The sequence below is a fragment of the Bubalus kerabau genome, chromosome 1 (assembly GCF_029407905.1).
Source record: "Bubalus kerabau isolate K-KA32 ecotype Philippines breed swamp buffalo chromosome 1, PCC_UOA_SB_1v2, whole genome shotgun sequence".
Classification (NCBI taxonomy): domain Eukaryota; kingdom Metazoa; phylum Chordata; class Mammalia; order Artiodactyla; family Bovidae; genus Bubalus; species Bubalus kerabau.
In genome coordinates, this window is record NC_073624.1 from 100,003,076 (window position 1) to 100,014,283 (window position 11,208).

The window sequence follows — 11,208 nt, forward strand, 5'->3', positions numbered from 1 at the left end:
GGTGGCTATTGTTAGGAAGAGGTTGTTGTGTGTGCATGCTCGGTTGTGTCTGACTCTTTTGGGATCCCATGGACTGTAGCCTGCCAGGCTCCTCTGTCCATGGGATTCTCCAGGCAAGAGAATCCTGTGGGATTCTCTCTTGGCAATGGAGTGGGTTGCTGTTTCCGACTCCAGGGGATCTTCCTGATGCAGGGATCCAACCCAGATCACCTGGGTCTCCTGCATTGGCAGGTGGATTCTTTACCACTGAGTCATCAGGGAAGCCCTTCTTAGGAAGGGAAACTTGCATAATTTCCCATAGGCCAGCAGTGGTAGCTGCTGAACTGGGCCCTGTTAGTTGTAAGAAACTGGTGGATGAAGAATTATCAATGAGGATGTTACAGAGACATTTTTAGGGTTGGTATCATAAGCAGATAATTCTCCTAACTCCCCCCAAAGTGTTTTATGTTGATTTGTATGAGGAGTCTTAGTCTTTGCCCTTGAAAAATTATAGTATGTTTAAATTGTCAGTGTTTTTTGCTTTCTTTTTCTCCTGAGCTTTTTGAGTTTCAGCATTGTCAAATGGCAAATCTAATGAACATCATTTAAAATGGGAGTGAACTCTCCTCAAAACTAAGGACTTGATACAACTGTGTAGCATCTAAGGAGCATCTAGGCTCTGTTGTATCTAATTAACCATTTTAATTGAGGCATGAAGAAATGCTCCACTCACAGATTTCCCAACCACTGCCCTACCCCTCCCAAACTCACCCCTCACCATCAGGATAAAGGCTACAACAAAATAATGGACTGTTTAAAATTCATTTCATGGTCCAAAAAGGAACAGTTTTCTAAAGGTGTATCTGGGTTTCCTTGGAATGGTGCAAAAGCTTTGATTTCACCACTGTAATTTAAGTGGCTTAGTGTTTTAACTTATGTTGGGACTGGGACAAAATTGCTTTTTAAAAAAGAGATAGGAAATCTAAATTTTAATTTGTAATTTTAAATGGGCTAGGATTTACATCAGTGTGAAATGCGCTTATTTCCAGTTATTGTTTTCATCTTTTCCTTATCTTATTACTAATGGAATATTATAACCAGTAGCTGTTGAAATATTCTGAGGATGAATTTTATAGTTGTGTTTCTCTTTGTCTCTTTTCCACTTTTAAAGAATTAAGGTACTTTAACAAGCTGCTTTAAGGAATTAATAGTATCATAGAACATACTGTGTGTTAAGATCATCAGGCATTTTTCACGACAGGTGGGTATGAAGCCTTAGAAAGATATTTGACACATGAAGGATGATTGGGGCATTGGAAAGATGTGGTCCTGAAATAACTCCCCTGATTGGCTCCTGCAGCCCTTCCTTCCAGCAGTTACTAGGCCCTCAGGATGGATGTTTAGCTAGCTGGAATTCAGAAGTGAGAAAATAGGCCTGGTTCTTCCCAGGTCTATTCAGATCCATTTGCTGTTAATTGCCACTTTGGAGTTCTTTTTTAATGATGCATTATACCAGTGTGAGACCATAAAGAGAGTTGGACCATAAAGGAGGCTGAGCATGGAAGAATCAGTTCAGTTCAGTCTCTCAGTCATGTCCGACTCTTTGCGACCCAGTGAATCGCAGCACGCCAGGCCTCCCTGTCCATCACCAACTCCCGGAGTTCACTCAGACTCACGTCCATCGAGTCAGTGATGCCATCCAGCCATCTCATCCTCTGTCGTCCCCTTCTCTTCCTGCCCCCAATCCCTCCCAGCATCAGAGTCTTTTCCAATGAGCACTGAAGAATAGATGCTTTCAAATTGTGGTGTTGGAGAAGACTCTGGAGAGTCCCTTGGACAGCTAAGATCAAACTAGTCAATCCTAAATGAAATCAACTCTGCATATTCATTGGAAGGACCGATGCTGAAGCTGAAGCTCCTGTACTTTGGCTACCTGGTGTGAAGAGCCAACTCATTGGAAGAGACCCTGATGTTGGGAAAGACTGAAGGCAGGAAGGCAAGGTGGGGACAGGGGATGACATGGTTGGATGGCATCACTGACTCGATGGAAATGAACTTGGGCAAACTCCAGGAGAAAGATAGTGAGGGACAGGGAGGTGTGCTATAGTCCATCAGGTCACAAAGAGTCAGACATAATTTAGCAACTGAATAAAAACAACATGAGTGGTGTGCGAGTTTCTTAGGGTTTTGAGCCTTCTGTGAATACGAAACTCTGAGATCAGTTCTTACAAATAGGTGAGCTGTGGTACGGTAATCCAGCTGCTGCTTGTCTTTGGGGTGTAGTATGCTTAGCTAATCCTATCAACTATAATTCTAACTGGGTGGCTCTTGCAAAAGATGTAATCTTTAGGTGAAGGATATATGAAGAAAATACTCCAGCCATTCTTGACACTTCCCAGGTCACAAAGCAAGAATGTGATTTATTTTTCTAACAAGATTTATAAGGTACCCAGATGGATCTTCACTTGAAGGGTGAGGTTGGAATCTAACCAGGAGAGTAGAAACACTGCCTTTATCAAAAAGGGCATTGTTCAGGGTTGTAAGGCAGGATGAAGAAATAATGAATGTCATGCTTTAAAGACATGTCTAATTGCTAGGAGATCATTCAGGTAGCAACCCAATAGCCCTGCCCCAGTGAAAAACATCTACTTCTGCTTTATTGACTACGATAAAGCCTTTGACTATGTGGATCACAGCAAACTGTGGAAAATTCTTAAAGAGATGGAAATACCAGACCACATTACCTGCCTTCTGAGAAACCTGTATGCAGGTCAAGAAGCAATAGTTAGAACTGACATGGAACAACAGACTGGTTCCAAATAGGGAAAGGAGTACATCAAGGCTGTATATTGTCACCCTGCTTATATAACTTATATGCAGAGTGTGTGTGTGTTAGTCACTCAGTTGTGTCTGACTCTTTGTGACCCCATGTACTGTAGCCCACCAGGCTCCTCTGTCCTTGGGATTTTCCAGGCAAGAATGCTAGAGTGGGTTGCCATTTCTTTCTCCAGGGATCTTCCCAACCCAGGAATCGAACCCAGGTCTCCTGCATTGCAGGCAGACTCTTTACTCTCTGAGCCACCAGGGAAGCCAGAGTACATGATGAGAAATGCTGGGCTGGATGAAGCACAAGCTGGAATCGAGATTGCCAGGAGACATATCAATAACCTCAGATACGCAGATGACACCACCCTTATGGCAGAAAGTGAAGAAAAACTAAAAAGCCTCTTGATGAAAGTGAAAGAGGAGAGTGAAAAAGTTGGCTTAAAGCTCAACATTCAGAAAACTAAGATCATGGCATCCAGTCCCATCACTTCATGGCAAATTCATGGCAAAACAATGGAAACAGTGAGAGACTTTATTTTCTTGGGCTCCAAAATCACTGCAGATGGTAAGTGCAGCCATGAAATAAAAAGATTCATGCTCCTTGAAAGAAAAGCTATGACCAACATAGACAGCATATTAACAAGCAGAGACATTACTTTGCCAACAAACTGTCTAGTCAAAGCTATGGTTTTACCAGTAGTCATGTATGGAAGTGAGAGTTGGACTATAAAGAAAGCTAAGTGCCAAAGAATTGATGTATTTGAACTGTGGTGTTGGAGAAGACTCTTGACAGTCCCTTGGACTGCAAGGAGATCCAACCAGTCAATCCTAAAGGAAGTCAACCCTGAATATTCACTGGAAGGACTGATGCTGAAGCTGAAACTCCAATACTTTGGCCACCTGATGAAAAGAGCTGACTCATTGGAAGAGACCCTGATGCTGGGAAAGATTGAAGGTGGGATGAGAAGGGGACGACAGAGGATGAGATGGTTGGATGGCATTACCGAATCGATGGACATGAGTTTGAGCAAGATTTGGGAGTTAGCGATGGACAGGGAAGCCTGGCATGCTGCAGTCCTTGGGGTCTCAAAGAGTGGGACACGTTTGAGCGACTGAACTGACCTGAATGATCTCTGGGAAGACATTCTTAAATGCTGGAGAGGAGCAAGATTTATAAAGGGGAAGGACTATGTTTCTCTGTGTCTCTTTAAATTTTTTTTTAAAGTCCTGGGATGACTTGTTAGTGTGTGTACATGATGGAATAAATTCAAGTGTTTCTGGGGCTCTAAGACTTTGTAAATAAGGAAATTTTAGGTAGATCTAAAGGAATATGAGGAAAATTGGATAAAGAGTCTCACAGGGTGGAAGTAAGTTAAAGATTCTGCCTTTCCCGGTTTGAATAACATTCACTGGTTTGAAATTATAATTGTGGGAACTTGTGAGAAAACTTTAAACTGGAGAGCAAGATGTCTGTTTTAATATTCAACACAGCAAGCTGTGTCTATGAGGAGATGAGCAATTTTTGGATGATTTTTGTGTTTTAAAACACTGTATTTGGTAACCCTGTTATAAACTTTTGGGTATCTGCTGTACTCCATAAAATAGCTAAAACAGTTTGGATTTTTTTTTTAATGGCCAGAGCCATTATATACTGTAGCAGTTGGATCTGATCCATAATGCTTCATAGTCTAACAGCAATCTCTAGAGCCCAGAGCCCTGGGACTGATTCCAACCAAACAGTAGGTCAGCACTGGAAAAGAAAGAAGCTGTTGCCCAGATTGCCACAAATGGAAATGAGAGAAGAGAAATGCTTATCAGGGTAAATAAACTCAAAGCCTTATTATTAGGAAGGGAGCTGCAAGGGAGCAGAAGGAGAAATAGACACAGGGCTGACATTTACTGAGGACTCACTCCATGTCTCACTTATTGTTAAATGCTTTTATGTATTATAGTAGTTCACCTAGTCTTCACTAAATCCTAAAGGTGGTATTATGTTCATTATTACAGATAAGAAAGCTGAAGAGAGAGGTTACGATACTTGCCCCAGGTCACATAGCAAGCATAGGGCGATGTTTGTTAACTCAGGTGACTGGCTCTGCCACAGGTAGGTATAATTTAGGTGGGTTGTCATTAGTGTCTGCTGTAGACCTGTAACAGTTTAGATCAATGTACAGTGGCCAAGGGTGATCAAATCATCCTGTTTTCTGAAGCTTCGAAAAGTCAAGGTAGAGAATTCATGGAACCTTGATTATCAGAATTATTGATACACCCTTGGCTTTATTCACTCATTCAACAAGTATTTATTGAGGTCCAACTACATGCCAGGTACTGAGCTGAATAATGGTCCCACAGCAGGAGATACAATTCTTGTACTCAGGAAACAGTAGACAAGAGGTGAATACATTCACATTCATGAAGGGACTAGTTCAGTGAGTGAAAATGTCATGTTATTCTAATGTACCAGGTTGCCAAGGGAATGAGATGCACAAGTGACCTGAATATTCTGGTTACCTACATAGACTTTACAGAAGTGGACCTGGCCTCACTGCATGGCACATGCCCAGATGAGCATGTCCTCATCCATGGGTTGTTTCATCCATGGATTTGTTGCCGTAAAATTGTCCTCCTCATCCTTCTCTGTATATACCGCTCACCCTGTTGGTCCTTCAATTTTTTTCCTAGTCTTTTCCTCTGGGGGACTTGTTTGATTCCACTGATAATAAAAGGAAAGTAGTAGAGCATTTCTGGAGAAGGCAATGGCACCCCACTCCAGTACTCTTGCCTGGAAAATCCCATGGACGGAGGAGCCTGGTGGGCTGCAGTCCATGGGGTTGTGAAGAGTCGGACACGACTGAGCGACTTCACTTTCACTTTTCACTTTCATGCATTGGAGAAGGAAATGGCAACCCACTCCAGTGTCCTTGCCTGGAGAATCCCAGGGACAGGGGAGCCTGGTGGGCTGCCGTCTATGGGGTCGCACAGAGTCAGACACGACTGAAGCAACTTAGCAGCAGCAGCAGCAGCAGCAGCAGAGCATTTCAGTAGGGTTGTACCATCTCCATTTGGGATGGGAGTAGTTTTTCAAGAAAGGGAATGGATTTTTCTTCTTTTAAAGGTTTTTTAAAGGTCACAAGAGATTTAGAATGCCCTTGAAAACATACAGATAAATTATAAGCTTGCAAATTAATGTAATAATATTTATTTAACAATCTATCAAACAATGCTGAATATTTTTAAAGGTATATACATTATATGCAGAAAAAACTTATAGAAAAAGACACACCAGATCCTGAGGAGAAAGTTGGGATTTGCAGCTGATGGCCAAATGGGATTTTGTCTAATTCATGTTATTATAAAATTTTATCTGGATCATGTATTTGCATATTATTTTTGTAATAAAAATAATAATATTAAAAGAGGTAACTTGAATGGAGAGCAGCTAGGAAGCTCTTGTAATAGTCCAGAAAAGAGATGGTTAAGACCTGAAATAAAATGAAGACAGTGTTGCCTAGGGATTGAGAACCAGAGCTCTGATTCTAGACTGCTTGGGCTCAAATGTCTGCCCTGACATTCACTAGCTGTGTACCAGCTGGATAGATTACCTAACCTATTGTGTCATGGCCATTTCATCTATAAATGAATATGTAAAAAAAATAACACCTACTCATAGAGTTGTCATGATAATTAAGTGGCTTAGTCTGTGTCAAGTGCTTAATACAATGGTTAGTAAGTCCTCTGTTAATACTGGCCACTATTTTAGAGGGGAATAGACAGGATTGTGTTGGGAGGAGTGAAAAGCGATGCATAACTGAAGATGCTACTACCTTGGATACAAAATTGATGCTGAATATTTTGTCTTATGCATCATCATGCTTTTATGAGCATCACTTCTCACTGGTTGCCCTGAGGTCATAGGGGTATAGAATGTCATAAAGTCTCTCTATTAATTCTATGGCAGGTACTGGGAGTTGGTTTTCTAATTATGAATTGCAGTCTGGAATGAGATGATTATATCACTTAGCCTCCTGTCTAGTTCTCTAATTAGTAAGTTGGTAACCATATCACTTATCTTTAGTGCTTGGATATATTTTTTCAATTAATAATGTGACAATACACATTTCAACAGACATACAACATGTCTTCTCCACTTTTCCCTGCTTATTCTAATGCATTTTCCGTCTCTGATAAATCTGCTCCCCTAGATAATGTTTTGGGAAAACAAGACCGGTCAAAGGAAAAACATTACCTCTCAAAGTCCAATTGCGTGAAAACACAAAGATAAGTATCATTCAGGGGGCAATGGGGGCTGCTGCCACTCTGGCACACTGCCTATCTCTCTGAATTATTTTAAGGATTCAGTCAGGAAAAGTATGCTTTAAGAAAATATCAAAGACTGTACATATAAGTATTTAATCTGTTGGCTTTCAATTTGTCACTTTTTTCTTTTTTATTGATTTATTTATTTTATTTTATTTTTAAACCTCAAACACTGTATTAGTTTTGCCAAACATCAAAACGAATCCGCCACAGGTATACATGTCACTTTTTTCTATCCCGCATGAAAACACTGTGGAGAAAATTCTAGATGGCTACATTCGAAAGACCAGCTTTCACTGAGTTCATATTTCTCTTCAGTTTTATCTACCTGTCTCACCTTTTAATTTACTAACTCCTGAGTAATTGTTTAAGTCTTGACATTTTATTCTCTTCAATTTTTAGAACTCTGCTAGGATAACTGCCGAATCTTTGGGAAAGGGTGAATATTTAGTTTAGATGTTATTCTCCCTTCTCTATCCAGTGTGTATCGACATGTTTTTTTCCCCTAATTATGACCCTAAATGAAGCTTTGATGGCATTAAGGCCTTTTCACCTGTGCTTAGAAAGCTCTTTGAGCCTCTCCTCAAGATCTTAATGTGGCTTGTAGTTGCCTTGTTTTAGGTCATAATCTAGTCCATTTTCTAGCCTGTATCATGCATGCCTGCTTAGTTACTCAGTCATGTCCGACACTTTGCAACCCCATAGACTGTAGCCCACCAGGCTTCTCTGTCCATGGGATTCTCCAGGAAAGAATAGCAGAATGGGTTGCCATTTCCTCCTCCAGGGGATCTTTCTGACCCAGGGATTGAACACACATCTCCTGCACTGTAGGTGGATTCTTTACCGGCTGAGCCATCAGGAAAGCCTAGCCTCATAGGTAGATCTAAAATAATGGAATTCCATGGAATTCGTGCAGGCCCATATTCCAGGTCATAATGCCTTTATGCTGCTGCTGCTGCTGCTAAGTCACTTCAGTCATGTCCGACTCTGTGTGACCCCATAGACGGCAGCCCACCAGGCTGCCCCGTCCCTGGGATTCTCCAGGCAAGAACACTGGAGTGGGCTGTAATTTCCTTCTCCAATGCATGAAAGTGAAAAGTGAAAGTGAAGTCGCTCAGTTGTGTCCGACTCTTCGCGACCCCATGGACTGCAGCCCACCAGGCTCCTCCGTCCATGGGATTTTCCAGGCAAGAGTACTGGAGTGGGTTGCCATTGCCTTCTCCAATGCATGAAAGTGAAAAGTGAAAGTGAAGTGGCTCAGTCGTGTCCGACTCTTAGTGACCCCATGGACGGCAGCCCATCAGGCTCTGCCATCCCTGGGATTCTCCAGGCAAGAGTACTGGCGTGGGGTGCCATTGCCTTCATACTCCGTACCATAAGAAAAAAAGTTCTTCTGTTATTGATTGTTTTCTTCATATTATTTGTAAACCCAGAGTATTACTTTATACATTTCTGGGTTTTCACTTCTACTGGATTTTTCTCACTTATATATCAGAAGACATCTTAATATGTTATTATGAATTTGAAGTTGTATTCTCAAATGAGAAGGTATTGATATTTTGTGAAATTCTAAAGTGTGCTTTAAAAAAATAACACTTTGCTGAGGTATAATTGGCGTAAAATAAACTGTACACATTTCAAATGCCCAACTGGAAAACAACTTTTGAGTAACAAATTCAATTCATTTTCCATAGAAACTCCAATTTAGGTACCAGCCTATCTTTCTTCTTGTCTTCTAAGCGTTTGAATTACTCATCTTCCAGTAAAGTCCGTTCTTAGTCCCTGTCAATCAAGTTTTTGTTCTCATTCCTCAGGTGAAATTGCTGTGGCAAGACTCCACGGCCAACTCCAGTGGACATTTCCCAGTCTTTTCAACTTGGAGTCTTTGGGACTCTTTCCATCGTTGGCCATTCTCTACCATCTTGAGAGTGTCACCTTTCTTGACATCCACAAGGACACACTCTTCCGGTCCTTCTCCCACCACAAATATGGTCCCTCCTCATCTTCCTTTCCCTCCCTGTCCCTGAAGTGGAGGCAGTGCCGAGGCTCTACCCTTTGCTACTCATCATCTCAGCACCCGCACTCTCCCTGAGTGAGCGCCTGCACTCAATTTGTTATCCTGAACAGATGCTGACAAGTTACAGATGAACAATTACAGCTTAAACTCCTTTTCTGACATCATATCCATACACATAAACTTATTGGACATTTCTACTTGCATATACCTTAGGCATACAAATTTAGTATTTTTAAAACTTACTGCATTATCATTTTTCAAAACCCTTCTCTTCCTTCTCTATTCCTTGGCCGAAGACATAGGCCTTTTCTTTGGGCAGATTACAGTGTTGGCGGGAAAACAGTGTAGAAGTATGTGAAGTGACCACAAACAGGCTTGTGTTGCTCAGGCCAGTTCGGTATGATGAAGCAGCAAAGGACTCAGAAGTAGTAGTAGCGTTAGTTGCTCAGTCTTATCTGACTCTTTGCGACCACTTGGACTGTAGCCAGCCAGGCTCCTCTTTCCAAGGGATTCTCCAGGCAAGAATACAGGAGTGGGTTGCCATTCCCTTCTCCTGGGGATCTTCCTGACCCAGGGATTGAACCTGGGTCTCCGGCACTGCAGGCAGTTTCTTTACCATCTGAGTCATCAGGGAAGCCCAAAGACTCAGTGGTACTACACAACTGTTTGGGGAAGAGAACCCTCGAGACTGAACTCCTGGTGACAGGGAAGAACGAAAGGATGCAAGAATGTCAAAATGAGGCAAGAGATGCCAAAAAAGCCTTCACAGAGCCCACACATCTTCATTCCTTCATTTAGTCAACAGCTGCCTGTTGAGAATTTTCCATGTGTTGTGAACTCTTAGGTTCTGGAGAAGCATTAGTGGAGAAGAGGCAAGACTCTTGGTCTCATGGAGCTTATGTTCTAACTGGAAGAATCAGACACTAAATATGTAAAACATTGATAAAAATATAAGGCTTCCCAGGTGGTGCAGTGATGAAGAATCCACCTGCCAGTGCAGGAGATGCAGGTTCTATCCCTGGGTCCGGAAGATCCCCTAGAATAGGAAATGGCAACCCACTCCACTGTGCTTGCCTAGAAAATTTCATGGACAGAGAAACTTGGTGGGCCACAGTCCATGAGGTCTTAAGGAGTCAGACATGACTGAGCACGCACACACAGTCATAAAGATAAAGCTTTAGAGAGAAGCACTCCTGGGCAATTAATAGTGGAATATACTAGAAAATGCTAGAATGGTGGGGAGGAGCCCATTAGAATTTAGGATGAGGGAAACCTTTCCGTGATGTTTGAGCTGTTTGTTGAATGAGTAAATGAATCTTTCTCTCTTCTTTACCTCTAAAGAGCAAAAGGTTTCAAAACTAAACTGAATGGTTAAAAGGAACCCACAGAGTGAATTTCGGGCATTATGAGTTTTTTTAAAGTCTTCACAGCAAATCCAGAACAAATGTTTCTCTGTTTCACTGTCTTTTCTTCAGAATTTGAGATAAGACGTGGACTTACTGGGCTTGTCGCTCTCACTCAAATACTGTGCTTGTGCTTCGATGCTGAGGAAACTGAAGCGTTCTCAGTAAAGAGCCCTCTGTCCGGAGTGTCTGTGGTGCGAAATCAGCAGTGTGCGGATGTTGGCCTCCTATTTATCTTTGATGGTATCCCCAGATTCTACAGTTTCGGCAACATATAAAGAAAAAAATAGAGGTCTTTGATTTATAAGTGGCATCCTGCATGTTTATTCAGGGAATTGAATTCAAGAAGCTCATTTCTGGGAAAACAGCAATAATTAAGACAAATTCACATAAAGGTCTTACCTTCTAGCAGAAGGAAGCAGACGATAAACAAGTAAACAAATAAAAATAAAATGCCAGAGTGATAAATACTATTAATAAAATAATGGGAGGAGGATAAGGGGAGAGAAAGTCATGGAGAAAGCAATCTTAGAAGGTATCTCCTGGGGCAGGGGTCCCTAACCATTTTGGCACCAGGAACCGGTTTCAGGGAAGACGATTTTTGCACGAACTGAGGTGGGGACGGTTTGGGGATGACTCAAGCACATTAGGTCTTTTGTGCGCTTT

General features: G+C 41.7%; 1 long non-coding RNA gene across 1 annotated transcript; it reads left to right on the forward strand.

Annotated features, from left to right (window-relative positions):
* Positions 1-297: 297 nt before the first annotated feature.
* On the forward strand, positions 298-10,852 carry LOC129655393 (uncharacterized). Its single transcript, XR_008715975.1, has 3 exons — positions 298-396; positions 4,813-4,909; positions 10,615-10,852. It is a non-coding gene; the product is annotated as an uncharacterized LOC129655393 (long non-coding RNA).
* Positions 10,853-11,208: the final 356 nt, after the last annotated feature.